The sequence below is a fragment of the Sebastes umbrosus genome, chromosome 6, assembly GCF_015220745.1.
Source record: "Sebastes umbrosus isolate fSebUmb1 chromosome 6, fSebUmb1.pri, whole genome shotgun sequence".
In the NCBI taxonomy this organism is placed as follows: Eukaryota; Metazoa; Chordata; class Actinopteri; order Perciformes; family Sebastidae; genus Sebastes; species Sebastes umbrosus.
This window is the reverse complement of record NC_051274.1, coordinates 30,752,515-30,767,920: the sequence shown is the minus strand read 5'-3', so window position 1 is coordinate 30,767,920 and position 15,406 is coordinate 30,752,515. Positions and strand designations below refer to the sequence as shown.

At 40.5% G+C, this 15,406-nt stretch overlaps 1 protein-coding gene across 3 annotated transcripts in view; it reads right to left on the bottom strand.

The window, feature by feature from the left end:
* The window catches only part of rerea (arginine-glutamic acid dipeptide (RE) repeats a), a 186,744-nt gene extending 171,934 nt beyond the window's left edge, over window positions 1–14,810 (bottom strand). For all 3 annotated transcript variants that reach the window (XM_037772956.1, XM_037772953.1, XM_037772955.1), the window contains exon 1: window positions 14,500–14,810. The gene's annotated coding sequence lies outside the window, so the exon portion shown is untranslated. The remainder of the gene's footprint in view (window positions 1–14,499) is intronic.
* Between the last annotated feature and the right edge of the window lie 596 nt (window positions 14,811–15,406).

Genomic DNA, 15,406 nt, shown 5'->3' with positions numbered 1-15,406 from the left:
GAGAGTTTGAATTGCGCCATGAATCACACATATGATGTTTGTCAATTTAAAAGATAATTTTGCAAGTCAAGAAAGTCTCAGTTTGTCGTAAAACTGTTGAAGTGTCAGACTGAAAATACGTAATTAGAAAGACGACACGCCCAACAGTCACGTAAGGGACGTCTCTCTCTCTGAAGCTACGATGCTGGTGTGTTTCCTACTGGGATGAACTCACACCAGCAACGGGTCTGATTGTTCTTTCTCTTCCCACCTGATAAAAAGACCAGGAGTCGCTGGATAAAACACATCAGGTCAGATAACGTTTCATTTGTGCGGGATCATAGCTAAGTTAGTTCCCATGATGGCCCACCAGAAGGGACGGCACTTCACCTCTCTATTTCTCACTACACTGAGCACATCATTATTTTCTATTAAAGCCACGTTGCAGGCCTATAAATTCTAAGAGCTTTGGTTAACACCAAAGCAGCGATACATAACCAACGTATTACTGAATGACATGTTCAAAGACCTGCTGAAACAAACAAGTGTGCAAAGCGAGATTTAACCTGACTTTCAACTCCACAAAATGATCACACAATGCTGCAGGAGTACGGGCGGCTGATGACAGCAGTAATTTGCCACGTCGCTGATTTGAAAAGGAGCACTTGGAGATGACACAGAAAGACAATTTTATTGTCATCTTAAAGAGGATCTATGAAATCAATGGGAGGAGATCAATGCCGTCTCTCTCTCTCTCTCTCACTCTTTCTCGCAGCTCTTTACATAAGCAGCAATAAGCACAGAGGCCGTCATCTAGCTCACCGATTTTCCTGCGCAGGACTCCCAGACACCTCCAGGCAACAAAGCTTCTCTCACTCCATCAGCGCAACAGTCACATCCATAACTTCACTCACGAGGAAGGAGGAGGAAGCTGAGGGGGAGAAAATACCTCAGGCGAGTCAGATAGAGAGGGCTGGAAGGAAGACAGAGAGAGAGAGGTAGCGGGCGGCTAGCAGAGCGTCTTCATTAGAGTACAGCAGCTAGCTCTGGCACCGACTAGCCAAGCGCCGGAGTAAGAGCTGCTCATCCTCTCAGTTAATTAGGATTTCTGCCGCTTCATTTTGGGGCGAAGGACAGGATGTTGGAGGCTTGATTGCCTTTTATTTCCCAGCCTAACGGCTCGGCTGCCTCTGCCGCTTTATTAACAAGAGATCTTGCAGATTTACAGCTTCGCAGCAAACATCAATTTCAATAATTACAAGAAAACTGTTAGCGGGGACACAATGAAACGCACACACACACACTTTTTTTTTTCCCTCTCTCTCTCTGTCTTTCTCTCTCCACCGTCGCCGCCACTCCAGCGCCCCTCCCCTCCTTCACAGGATCTAATTTCCATAGATGTGCCCTTTTCATGATTGCATATTATAAAAAAAAAACGTTAAAACACACACTGATTTTCCTCAGTCACACTTAGCACTTCAAACGCTTTACAACCAATCCCTGGCCTGAAGGGCAAAAAGCAAACACTGTGAATGTCACATTTACATCCAAGCATTTGTGTCGTCACAAAAACAAAACGATGGATGATAGACGATTTCTCTGTGGAGCAATTACAGCCGGCTAAATGTGGCGCTGGTCCGAATCAGCAGAATAAACTACCTCCTTGATAAATCATCATGTGAATTAATGGGATAAAACATCTTCGGAGATATATGGGATTACAAGAGCAGAACATCTTTATACATTGGCAGTACGCCTAGAATTTGAGCTTTTATTTGACAAAGTGCATGTGTGAGGCTGAACTGCTCTCCGACAACAGCAACTGGGAAAAAGAAACAATAGAAATCACACTTTAAAAAGGCGTCTAACATGAGATTCAGAGCAGAGAAGCAGAGATTTCATTTGAATAAAATCAATAATTGTGTTGACTCGCAGTGTATTGCCTTCCTGTCTTCTCATCTCGCTCGCTAATGTTTCTTTCATGAGCCAGCCCACTGCTGGTGACATTATAGCTACAGCACTTTCCACAAGTCCCCGATGGATCGGTGAAAATGGTCGGCGTAAAACACAATTAGTACGGTCCATATGGCTGCTGGTGGAGGAGGAGCAGGAGGGGTCCCATGTGGTCCTTATAGAGGCCCGCTCTTTTGTTACCTTAAAGATCAAACTGTTGTCATAATAATGGGGCCATTTCAAATTCTACCACTTGGTTTTTTTGTTTTTTGCGTGGAGCTGCGCTACTTCAACAGATCCTCAAATTGTGGAACATTGCAAACCGTTTTTTTTTTTTACATTTTGACTAATTACATTGTGACTAGTCAGAGTTCTTATTCCAGTTAACGTCTTTCTGACTAGTCAAAACGACAGTTAGAGATATTTGTGATTCAGTTATGACTCTCCTAAATAACAGTTACAGATATCTTAAAACCTCATTATGACTAGTCAGAGTTGTTGTGCATGAAGTTGCTCATCAGGGCTTCTCATTGGATATCGGCCCAACAAAGCATCTGAACAGTGTCAGCAGAAGCTTTTGCTAACTTGGGATCAGATAGTTAGAAAATGACATGAAATAGAAAAAGAGCTCATATCGAGGAATCTGTGGCCAACGAGAGCTTTGTTTGCTAGAGAGTTGTGATAGAAATTTACAGTGTATTGTAGATTCATTGTCTCCAGACACACTTTATAAACCCATACGGCTGCAGTGCAGGGCCATAGTATGTTTGAATAGCTTCCACCTCCCGTCCCATCCTGCCCCCTTCTGACGTAATTACAGATATCTGCAACTTCATTTCACCTAAACTCTAATTCTAGATATCTGTAATTACATTTTGACTATCCGTAACTCCAGTTAGAGATATCTACAACGTCAAGACTAGTCAAAATTTAATTTTAGATATCTAAAAAGGACAATGTATATCTTGAATTGAGGGGAATTAAAGATATGTTGAACTGGAATTCTGACTAGTCATAATTCAGTTGCAGATATCTGCAACTGAATTGTAGATATCTGTAATGAATCAGAGTTTGGCCTCGTCAAAATAGAATTAGGGATATCTTGAATTAGAGTTTTGACTAGGCAAAATGATCTCTAATGAATATCCTGTCTAGCTATTAAATGTTAAAACAGCTTGCAATATGTGGAATGACTCTTGGCAAATAAACTGACCAACCTCGGCTGATAGCCTAATCAATAGCTCCTTCATCATGATTAATGGCTCATATTGAACAAATCTAATGTGAGGGGAACGTTACTTCCTCATTTCAGCGCTCGGCCCCCCCATTGATTGGTTAGAAAACCCCCCCTTTTTTCTGACCAATGGAATGATAGGAGAGCGATGTGTTTCGACCTATGTAAACCGAGCACAGAGAAAATGATTTACTGTGCTTTAGGCTGCGTCTCGTTCACTGATAGCTCTGTATGCCTCTGCCTGACAAGCATTTTCTTGCCTGAGAAACGCAGACACCTTTTACTGAGTAGAGGCGAACAACAACAGCTTGAGGCAACAGATTTATTACAAATTGATCTATTAGATAGCACTGCTGTGCTTCGCTGTTTTCTCTCCCTCTCTCTCTGACAGCCTTCCCCCTGATGGTAGCTAGAGTGTATCAGAGTTGAAGTGCTACAGTGGCAAATCTAAACCCAATCCTCAGAACTCATTTTCTCGGCGCCGGCTGCTGGAACTGGGGGTACGCACAGAGACAAGATGTCCATCCTTAAACCCGAGCTCGATCCCCAGCCGTATAGCGCCTAAACCAAACGGCTCAGCGGGCTCAATAGGTGTGCCTTAACCTGCAAGGGCGAGCAAAGGCACGGTTTACCGGAGGCACCTCGCGAACGCTGCCATAATGTCACCGCCGGGGTCATTTCCCTCGCGGCTGCATGAACCCCTGAGCTCACCAGTGGCTCGCGTACCGTCTCCATTAAAAGATCAGTCACAGGTCTGCAGCTCTGCAAACAGACGGTGCCTCATGTGCAGTCACAACATCGGTGGCGGTGCGATACCCGTATTAGTCACAGAGGCCACAGAGCACAACCAGCACTTTGTAAAAAAGATGTACGTGTGATTCGTCTCATCCACAATGTTGAAAATCAATGACCTGCGCAGAAAGGATCCATTACAGCCACTTTAATTAAAGACAAAAGACACATGTTTGTCTGGACAATAGCCAGCTGTTATTGACACATCTCTCTATAAAACAGTCAATTAAATCAACAACATGCTAATCAAAGTGGCTCTCTGATAATTACAACAAAGTGACTGTTCCCCTTAATCACTGTGTCACTTCCTTAACATTTTGTCTCAGATACAACAGCCTAAAGCAGGTCTATTAATAGCAGGGCTGGGTATCGGTACTAGGGCTGTAAATGGATGGTAAATGGACTTGCATTTATACAGCACTTTTCTGGTCTTCCGACCACTCAAAGCACTTTACACTACACACATTCATACACTGATGGCAGAGGCTGCCATGCAGGGTGCCAACTTTGCCCATCAGGATCTAATCTAAATATTCATTCCCACACCGATGGCCTTCGGCAGCAATTTCGGGTCAAGTGTCTTGCTCAAGGACACATCAACATGTGACCGAAGCAGCCGGGGACTGAACCACCGACCTTCCGATTGGTGGACGACCTGCTCTACCTTCTGAGCCACAGCCGCACCAGATACCATTTCTTGGGCTTTGAAGATTCGGTGAGAAATATTCAAAGGTATTCGAAGCTTCGCGACGCAACAGGCTCAGTCTCCATCTCCCCTGTTTCAGTGCTGCTGACGCACTACTGTACACACACGCACCGCTACACACAACAAACAGCGATATCCGTCTGAGAATAACTAATAATAATTAATGTTGAATATGAATAATGAATAATGTTGTGGGATTATTCCTTATTTCATGGGCTATATTTTGGGATTTATAATTAATTATTACATACTTATATATATATATATATATAAATAAATATATATATATATATAAAAAACAAAGCTTTCGAATAGTGATTTGGAGGTCGAATACCATGGCAATGGTCGAAGCCCTAATCTGTACACAATATCTTAAAAAAAGGTGTTGACCAAAATAAGCCAGTGCCAAGTAGTATTGAAACTTCTCCAGTCAAACGATCCCTGCAATTGATCCCTTTTATTCCCAGATCTAGAAAAAAATGACTATTTATATGGTGTTGCTCGCAGCCAATCACCGCAAGTGTTCTTTTATATTTATTATTAAATGCGGCGTGTGATTGGCCCCACTACCGCAGCAGCTACAACCCATACAGTCTGTGGTGTGGTGAGGTCGAGCGCCGTGTTATTTGTACAGCTATACTACATGTCTGTGGCGTCTGATAAAAATAAATGCGGTGGTGGCATTTCTCACAACTGAATGCTTCCATTCACATGGTGGGTATCAAATGAAGTAGATAAAAAAAGGTATCATATTAAGTACTCTATTGATATCAGTATCACTTGCAGGGTATCATCATTTTTTAAATGATCCCCAGCCCTAATTATTAGCTATGCTAATGGATGAAAACTCTGTTAACACTGCGGTGTATAATGGATCCAATACAATACAGAATATGACATGATCCCGTGTGCTTAAGGTTCAGCTCACACAGCAGAGAGGTTTGGCAGGTGATGTTGCCTATTTAACAACACATAACTGTGCTGAAAAATACTGCTGTCAATAGTAACAATAAGCGCTGATAGAAAACTGCACAGACTCTATTGTGCTCCTCTCCTTTAATCACCTCCATCTTTCATCTGAGCTACAGAAGAAAAGAGAGCGCACGGAGAAAAAAGCTATTGGCTTCCGGACGGCGTAGATATATATGTGTGTGTGTCGCTGAAAACAAGGCATCATCTAAAAGATGTTGAAATATTCTAGGGAGAGAGAGAGAGTATACGTCTATATAAACATCTTCAGGCAGGCAGCTGCAGGGGGTGTGCGCAGTAAAACACTGGTATGCATTGTTTGTGTTTCTGCACCACTAGCGCCATGCCGTGTCATTACATGAGGAAATCTCTTACCTAATCAGCACTGACACACACACAGCGGCAAAGCACTCCTCCTCCTCCTTCCTCCTCTTCTACCACCTCCTCATCACTCTCCCCCCTTTTCTCTCCCTCTCCTCAGGGGCCAGCCAGCTGATCCTACACCATTTCATTTTCCTCTTTTACCGAGATGGCAAATGGCTGACTGTTATTTTTGATCTCTTTCAATTCATGCTTTTTTGACTCTGTAATTGACTAAGTGCTATTATTAGCCTATCTTGCTCAAATGCTGAAAAAAATATGCTATTGTCTGCATGCTAGTGTGTGTTTTAACTAATAATTAGTGCATGAGAAATCTAACAATGTGTAAGGCAGATACAGGAGACAAAAAAATATCAGTTTTGCAGTCACTATAATCAAAACTACTTCATGTAGTAGGTCTGTGTATTGGCAAGAATCCGGCGATACGTATCATGACACAGGGGATACAATTCAATATATTGAGATAAATTGCAATACAGTAAGCAAGGTGATTTATCGCAATTTTTTTAATTTAATTTTAGGAAAACTGTCATAGTATAAAGAACACACTGCTATATCCATAAAATCATCAAAAAAAGAATCTGACTGCATCAAAAAAGTTTACATTTTTATGTCATCATAATCATTAATGCATTTGCATTTATCACAGTCCCTGTAACATCCAACAACACAGCACTACTTTCTGAATAATCTCAGCCACAAATCTTATCTAATAAGGCTGCAACTAACGATTATTTTCATCGGCGATTAATCTGTCGACAATTTCCTCGATTAATCGATTAGTTGTTTGGTCTATAAAATGTCAGAAAATGGTGAAAAATGTGGATCAGTGTTTCCCAAAGCCCAAGATGACGTCCTCAAAGGTCTGGTTTTGTCCACAACTCAAAGATATTCAGTTTACTGTCATAGAGGAGTAAAGAAACCAGAAAATATTCACATTTAAGAAGCTGGAATCAGAGAATTTTGACTTATTTTTCTTTAAACAATTACTCAAACAAATTAATTGATTATCAAAATAGTTGGCGATTGATTTAATAGTTGACAAACAACTGAATATCTTTGAGTTGTGGACAAAACAAGACACATAAGACACATTTTTCACCATTTTCTGACATTTTATAGACCAAACTCATCGACTAATCGAGAAAATAATCAACAGATTAATCAACAATGAAAATAATCATTAGTTGCAGCCCTAGATAAACCACAGAAGACACTGAAATGCTGTGAGGTGCAGCACTTTACAGTCTCAGCGCCCTAATAAAACCCAAATCTTATATAGGCCTGTATCTTGTGCAGCATCACATTCATCCCTCAGTATCTAACATCTTGTGTTTTAAAATAACTTTGGCGGTTTCTCACAACCTTTTTGCTGACTAACTTGTCATTTGAGTGCACTGAAAACCATGGTATGAGCACATTCATGCCACTGTCACAGTTGGTAAAGCTGTAATCATTCTGAAAAAAAAAAAAACAGATGGCTTTGGGAAACACTGATCAACATTTTTCACCATTTTATAAACCAAACAACTAACCGAGAAAATAATCAACAGATTAATCCACAATGAAATCGTTACTTGCAGCCCGACATAAATCACAGAAGATGCTGAAATGTGTTGAGTTGCAGCACTATACAGTCTCAAAGCCTCAAAGCCACCAACAAAATTGAACAAGGAAAATATGGAGATATATTTGTCGCTCTACCTAACACCTGCCAAGAGGCTGGCAACAACACAAAACACAATGTGCCTGATCAGTTAAGATGTGAATTCTCCACACCAAGCCGGCCCAATAAGACACAGAAAGGAGCAGCATTTGCAGGATGAAGTGAGACCAACTTCAACGCGGCTGCATGAGCTCCACAGCCAAAAAAAAAGAAGCAGATTTCATCACATCTGGTACATCAAATACCACCAGCAGTATGTAGCAAGACAGCTCACAATTGTTAACACGGATAGCGTTTGCCGATGCTATCTCCTTGGCACAATTGTGGAGCTGCAGAGCTAGGCCCGAATCAAACAAAGATGAGATATGATGCAGCACGCTTGGATCTCCTCTTATGAGAGGTGAAGGGAAGCTGTCAAAGAACACAAAAAAACATCCAGCATCTTGCCTCCTCTGACTTGCTGGGATAAGCCAGGAGGAGGAAGAGGAGGAGGAGGAGGAGGGAAGTGTGCTTGCCTCATTTCTGCCAGTGTGCCCTGTGCGTGTCAGTCCAATATCTTAAAACAACACATGCAAGGCTTTGCTACAGCCAATTACCCAGCTCTTGGCACGGGAACTGAAAAACATCTTCGGAGAACAATAAAAGAGAGCTTGGCTTGTTGTGCGTGCTGTCAGTAAGTGCTGACAGATTGTTATTTTTAATGAATATACAGCACTTGAATGGCCCATCAAGAGGTCTTTGAGCGAACATTGCTCCTTTGTTCAGAGCATTAATTTTCTATGTAACAGCCAGATATCTTGCAATGCAACCGATATCAAGCAAGCAGTGTACAGGAAAAAAAAGCTAAATCAGTTGATCCACTTGCTTCCCTATTGTGTTGTCTTTGCAGCAGCATTTGAATATAAATACTAGGGGTGTATTGCTATTTGTTTTATGCCAGAATCGATATATTTGCTTCATTTGAATCTAAGCGGAGGTAGAAGGAAGTTTTTATTGTTGTAGTCTGAGTAACGTGACGTCATATCCATTCCGTATCCGTCGACCAAAACAAACCGCAGCGAGCAGAAACGAGAAAGTAGAAAACGGCGGAGGGTCTGCGTGGATACGACCTGCACCCTCACAATAAATATCGAATCGGCACCCAAGTATCGTGATAGTATCGAATCAGGAGATAGGTGTATCATCCAAGCCCTAATAAATACAAGGCAAAACATTTTCTTCATTACAAATGTCTAAAGATGCTTTATTACAAATCACTCCCTGTGCTGTTGGTTTTGTCAAGGAGACATTTCACTGCTCAGCTACCTCTCCTGCCAACATAATTTCATACTGTATATGAAATCCTTGAGCAAAAAGTCACAATAAATCCACCTAATCACCTTTATTTGAAACACAATAGCCTTGCTGAGAGTAAAATGCCCCTTTTAAAATACAGGCTTGCCACACCGCTGACAGGTTATATAGCACCGTCTCGTACTGCAACACAATGCCTGAGTATTCAGCATGAAGTAGCTCTGAGACTAGACCTGGGCATTGTTATGGGGGGGGGGGAATCATCTTTCATGACAATTCATGGCGAAGGAAAGATGTAGCGACGGCATCTCGGTGAAAAACAGCAAGATGCCGCTCGAGCGCAGCATGTAAACATTGAATTCCCGGGCATGTGTATTGACAAATCATCCGACAAAAGAGGTGTCAGTGAAAAGGGATTTTCCTTAACATTGTCTGGCCTTCTCTTTGCCACATAATATTACTCACAGAGAGCTGCCATTACTCAAACACACATTAGTCATTAAAGGAAAATAGCAGGGTTATTACACTTCTCTTATCATTACTCTGCTGCAGCTACAGCTAGATTAACATCCGATGGATGGGGTGTGTCACTGGATATGTGAGTCAAAGTCATTTTACCCGCTGCTGCTCTTGAGAGCAAACTGGAACACTGTAAAACACCCTGACCTCCTCTGACCCCTGAACTAACCAGATAATGTGGATTTAAAAAGCACATTTTATACATTAAAAATGAACACCACAACTGTTTTAAGCTATTCTAAATCATCCTATTGGCCGAACCTGAAAAATTATCTTCCTACAGAAACTATAAACCAAACATTAAGGTGCTTTCTGTCGGCGCTTTGCTGAAGTAGTAATCAACGTATAGCCTGTAATGGCAGACCTCCGTGACCAAACCTAGCAAGTTTACAGTCTAAGTGGTAGTTTAAGAAAATCTAAATCACAACTGCTGAGCTACTGGCAGCAGGAAAGGCTACCAAAACATCAGATGTGCCATATCAGAATCAGATTTATTCCCAAAGTACATACAAACAAGGAGTTTGCCTCTGGTTTTTATGCATTTCTCTAAGCATACTCATACAGAACTCTAAATAATAGCTATAGGAACAAAGCTGGACAAATAAAGGTGAAGATTAGACAGGACTGTTATGTACACAAGTAGTGGAAAAATAGGTGTATAAATATTTTATAAATATACGTAGATATAAAGCACCTATGACCAACAATATAATAAAATAATAATAAATATAATAGACTTCTTTAAGTGTATATATATATATGCACAATGTATGGAGCTAAAAAGGTGTATGAAGATGCCACTTTAGTCACAACTGCAATGATGATTAACGACTATTAATCGATTAGTTGTCAACTATTAAATTAATCGCCAACTATTTTGACAATAAATTCATCGATTTGAGTAATTTTTTTAAGAAAAATAGTAAAAATTCTCTGATTCCAGCTTCTTAAATGTGAATATTATATGCGTTTTTTTACTCCTCTATGACAGTAAACTGAATATCTTTGAGTTGTGGACAAAACAAAACATTTGAGAACGTCATCTTGGAAACACTGGTCGACATTTTTCACCATTTTCTGACATTTTATAGATCAAACATCTAATCGATTAATTGAAGAAATTGTCGACAGATTAATCTCCGATTAAAATAATCGTTAGTTGCAGCCTTAAATACATGCAAAGATTTCATCACAGCACCACCTTTTGTACAATCTGAGCTACAAATCTTTGCATGTATTTAAGGCTGCAACTAACAATTATTTTAATCGGAGATTAATCTGTCGACAATTTCTTCGATTAATCGATTAGTTGCTTGGTATAAAATGTCAGTAAATGGTGAAAAATGTCGATCAATGCCCAAGATGACGTCCTCAAATGTCTTGTTTTGTCCACAACTCAACAGTTTACTGTCACAGAGGAGTAAAGAAACCAGAAAATATTCACATTTAAGAAGCTGGAATCAGAGTTTTTTACTTTTTTTTCTTACTAAAATGACTCAAACCGTTTAACTGATTATCCAAATAGTTGACCATTAAATAGTTGATGACAACCAATCGATTCAATTAATTAGTTGCAGCCGTATACAGGATATGTCCAGTAAAATCTAAAGCGGATTAAATATCTTGTGGTGTATATTTTCAAAGCAAGAAAGAAATATTACTTGTTGTTAAACTTTTAACTGTATTAAACTGTGTACAAATATTGCTGCAGTATTCCTCTCATGTATGTGTGTGTGTTTTCTTACCTAACCCTCTATTGCTAACCACAGTGTGTGTAACAGACATGACATGATGAACTTTCTCAGTTCAGTGACCTCTCTCCACACAGTCATGACATTATCAGGAGCCTGAACAGGTGGCAATAGGTAATTAGAGTAAAGTACCAAAACGTGTCCATGTTAATCTGTTTACAGTCATTAAACATACTATGTTTTACAATGCAATGCTGTGTCAGGTTATTAAAGATTTCCTTATATTCTGACAAGTAAGGAAATGCAGGCTTTGTTGTCAACATTAAATTACTTTCTTTCAGTGGACTGAAAATAGCTTGGCATTTATGGAGCAAATCAAATGCCGCTCACGCCTTTGATCATTGTGCACAGTGTATATTCATTAGCTATGGTGAAGTCCACAATGGTGCAGGGCTATGTAGCCTGTAAGGCACACAAGTCATAAGTCGGCAGTGAGTCATAAGCACTCAATAAATATAAATCACCAGCTATTAATGGCTCTGCCTCAAGTTACAGATACTATCATGAATAGAAAACCATATCTGGAATCTCATCTAAAAGACAGATTATGCATGGTGTGTGCAGCCAAAGAGTGTCTTTTGTTTACTATTTTTCAATTTCACAACTCCACTACGGAGAACCAAATGAGTCATTTAAATAGTAATAAAGCATTTAATTGATTAATAACTAATTGTACAATAAAAATATGCATTAATACTGTATATAGTAATAATAAATGGACTAAATTACAAACTAATTAATTATTTGACATTTTAATGGGCAACAAAAAAAAGAATTATAAAAAGAAATCATTTATTTATGAATTCATTAATGTATTTTTAGATGATGACTGTTTTATGGTGTTTTTGTAAATCCCTTTTTAATTTGAACTATTTATTGATGAATTATTGGTGCCTTCAAATGGGGTTGTGTTTACCGTGTTTAAGAGAAGAATCCATATGAACGCCCTCCTCATGTTATATTCACCACCTCTTAAGTGGAAAGTTTCTAAAGCTCAGAGTTCAGGACTTGTGACGTGTTTGTTGATGTTGTCAGAAATGGCGGCGGCCAGGAAATAATTTTTTTAGTGCATAATAAGTTAAGTAAGGCATAATGTGCAGCGAGCAGGTCATTGTTGTGAATGAAACCCCGACGGGGCGATGCTGCACCCGGAAGCGAAGCGGTCTCCCTGAAGGGGTTTCTTTCACAACAATGACCCGCTAGCTGTACATTATCCCGCTTATTACATAGCTACTTACTAAAGAAATTAATAATTTGACACAAAAACGGTCCTCCAGAGTCCGACATCAGAGCTGCGTCCATAGCAACGGTCTGTTATTCATAGCAACAGTCTGCTATAAAGAAATAACAGACTGCAGAATGCCGTGATCAGAATTGAGTATTCAACAAATCCGTGTAATAATATAATTATTGTAACTTCCCATGTTGTATGGTGCCTTCAAATGAAACTCGTGAGCTCGTGTTTACAACATGGGAAGTCGTGTACACAATATGCGTGGCGTTCAAGTGGTTAAGTCGTGAAGAACACCGCTGCTAAGCAACAGTAATATTAGCGTTACTGTTGGCGTCTCAAAGCCACAGAGGCTAACAATTTAGCAAGCTAACCAGTGGGTAACATAATGTAGGAAATGCAAAGGCATAATGAGGCAAACTTCCATGGGCTCCGCCATTTCTCACAACGTCAACAAACACGTCACAAGTCGTGAACTCGGAGCTTTCAGAAACTTTCCAGTTACGAGGTTGTGAATACCACATGAGGGGGGCGTTCATATGGACTCTTCTCATAAACACAACCCCATTTGAAGGCATCAATAAATACATTTGAAGGCACCATATTTCATTTGTAAATTCTCTTTATACTTCTTCTTTTTGTTGCCCATTAAAATGTCAAATAATGAATTACTTTGTAGTTTAGTCCATTTATTCATAGTTCAATAAATACATTTGTAAACAAGTTTACTAATGCCTATGTTTATTGTACAATTAGTTATTAATCAATTACATGTTGTTACTATTTCTGTGACTCTTGTGGTCCTCCATACTCCAAACAGCACTATCCCTGCACCTTTATGTAGTCACTACTACTCAAATGTTGTGAACTACTCAAGCTGCCAGAGGTGAAAAGTGCTCATGCCAATTCTGCTCTTTCTATTTGTTGACAAATTTCTCCCACGAACATTTTTACAAGTCTTGCATCTTTGTTTCCAAAAAAGTCACTATAAGTGTTTCCCGTTATCCAGTGTTAGTTTGAAACCAAGCTAATAAAGAACCACAAACTGTACACTGCTACATAACAATAATTGTAAGTCAAGCCCACACTTGAACGCGTGGAGTCCATATTTCATTTGTAAATCATTTTTATAATTCTTCTTTTTATTGCCCGTTAAAATATAAAATAACTAAACACTAATAGTCCATATATTCATAGTTCAATAAATACATTTGTAAACAAGTTTATTAATGCATATGTTTATTGTACAATTAGTTATTAATCAATTACATTGTATTACTATTTCTGTGACTCTTGTGGTCCTCCATACTATAAACAGCACTATCCCTGCACCTTTATGTAGTCACTACTACTCAGATGTTGTGAACTCCTCAGGCTGCCAGAGGTGGAAAGTGCTCATGTTTCTATTTGTTGACAAATGTTCTCCCATGAACAATATTTACAAGCCTTGCATCTTTGTCTCCAAATAAAGTCACCATAAATGTGCCATTATTATCCAGTGTATAGCTTAAACCCACATAACACACCATGTACACACTGCTACATAACAATAATTCAGTAAGTCAAAGCACACAAAGACAGCAAGTTAGCTTCACCAAGCTAAGCTAACGTTTACCATGAGCTAATGACAATAGCTGAAACGGGCTCCGTCTACTCCCTGGAGCAAAGCTACTACAACAGGGGTGATTCAACAAGAGAAACCGTTTCTAATGAGGCACTGCAACGTTACATGCACGTTAAAACACCACCAAGCGTTTAATAAAATGAAACCATGTTTGTGTGTGTTTGCATTGTGCTAACCGGTGTCAACGAGCTTGTTTGTGTCCAGACATTAGACGGCACCTTTTTAATCAGTGCTAGTCACTAGCCGCTAACGTTCCATAGTAACCAAGGGAACAAGTCTATCAGCTAACTAGCTAGCTAGCCAGGATGCTAATAGGCTAAATTAGCCAAATAACAGTCACAACGTTCACAAACACATTTGTAAGATGGTAAGATAAGATGGTTGAAGCTCAGAGCACTTACCTTGAAGAGCTTGATCTACAACATCTGTGATTTTGTTTGATGAAGAGACTGCAACAACAAACAATAGCAGCAGCAGCAGCAGCAGCAGCCAGCAGGGCAATTAGCCAACGTTAGTTAGCCACTACACACTACAGAGCAGCACGAGCAGCTGCTGCAGAGACACCTGTATGTGTTATCTTCCTCTTATAACGGAACGTTTGATATAACAATGCTGTCATAAGTGATGGAGTTGAGGATAATAAAGAGAGAGAGGAGAGTAATCGTTGCTCTGAATGCTCTCAGACTATAGTGTGTTGTGTGTGTGTGTGTGTGTGTGTGTGTGTGTGTGTGTGTGTGTGTGTGTGTGAGGGGCAACTCAGCATGACAGCATCCTTCTTCATGTTTGAGGGTGAGAACAGTTGAGGGGTTCTCAAAGTTCAACTGGTAAAATATCGTCACCCACTGGACAAAGATGGGAACAGCTAGGAGAGAGGAGAGGAGAGGAGAGGAGAGGAGGGGAGGGGAGAGGGGAGGAGAGGAGAGGAGAGGAGGTGAGAGGAGAGGAGGAGAGGAGAGGAGAGGGGAGAGGAGAGAAGGAGAGAGGAGAGGAGAGGAGAGGAGAGGGGAGAGGAGAGAAGGAGAGAGGGGAGAGAGGAGAGGAGGTGAGAGGAGAGGAGGAGAGAGGAGAGGAGAGGAGAGGAGAGGAGAGAGGAGAGGAGAGGAGGAGGGGAGGGGAGAGGAGATGAGAGGAGGAGAGAGGAGGAGAGGAGAGGAGAGGAGGGGAGAGAGGAGAGAGGAGAGGAGAGGAGAGGAGAGGAGAAAGGAGAGGAGAGGAGGAGGGGAGGGGAGAGGAGATGAGAGGAGGAGAGAGGAGGAGAGGAGAGGAGAGGAGAGGGGAGGGGAGAAGAGGAGGAGAGGAGGAGAGGGG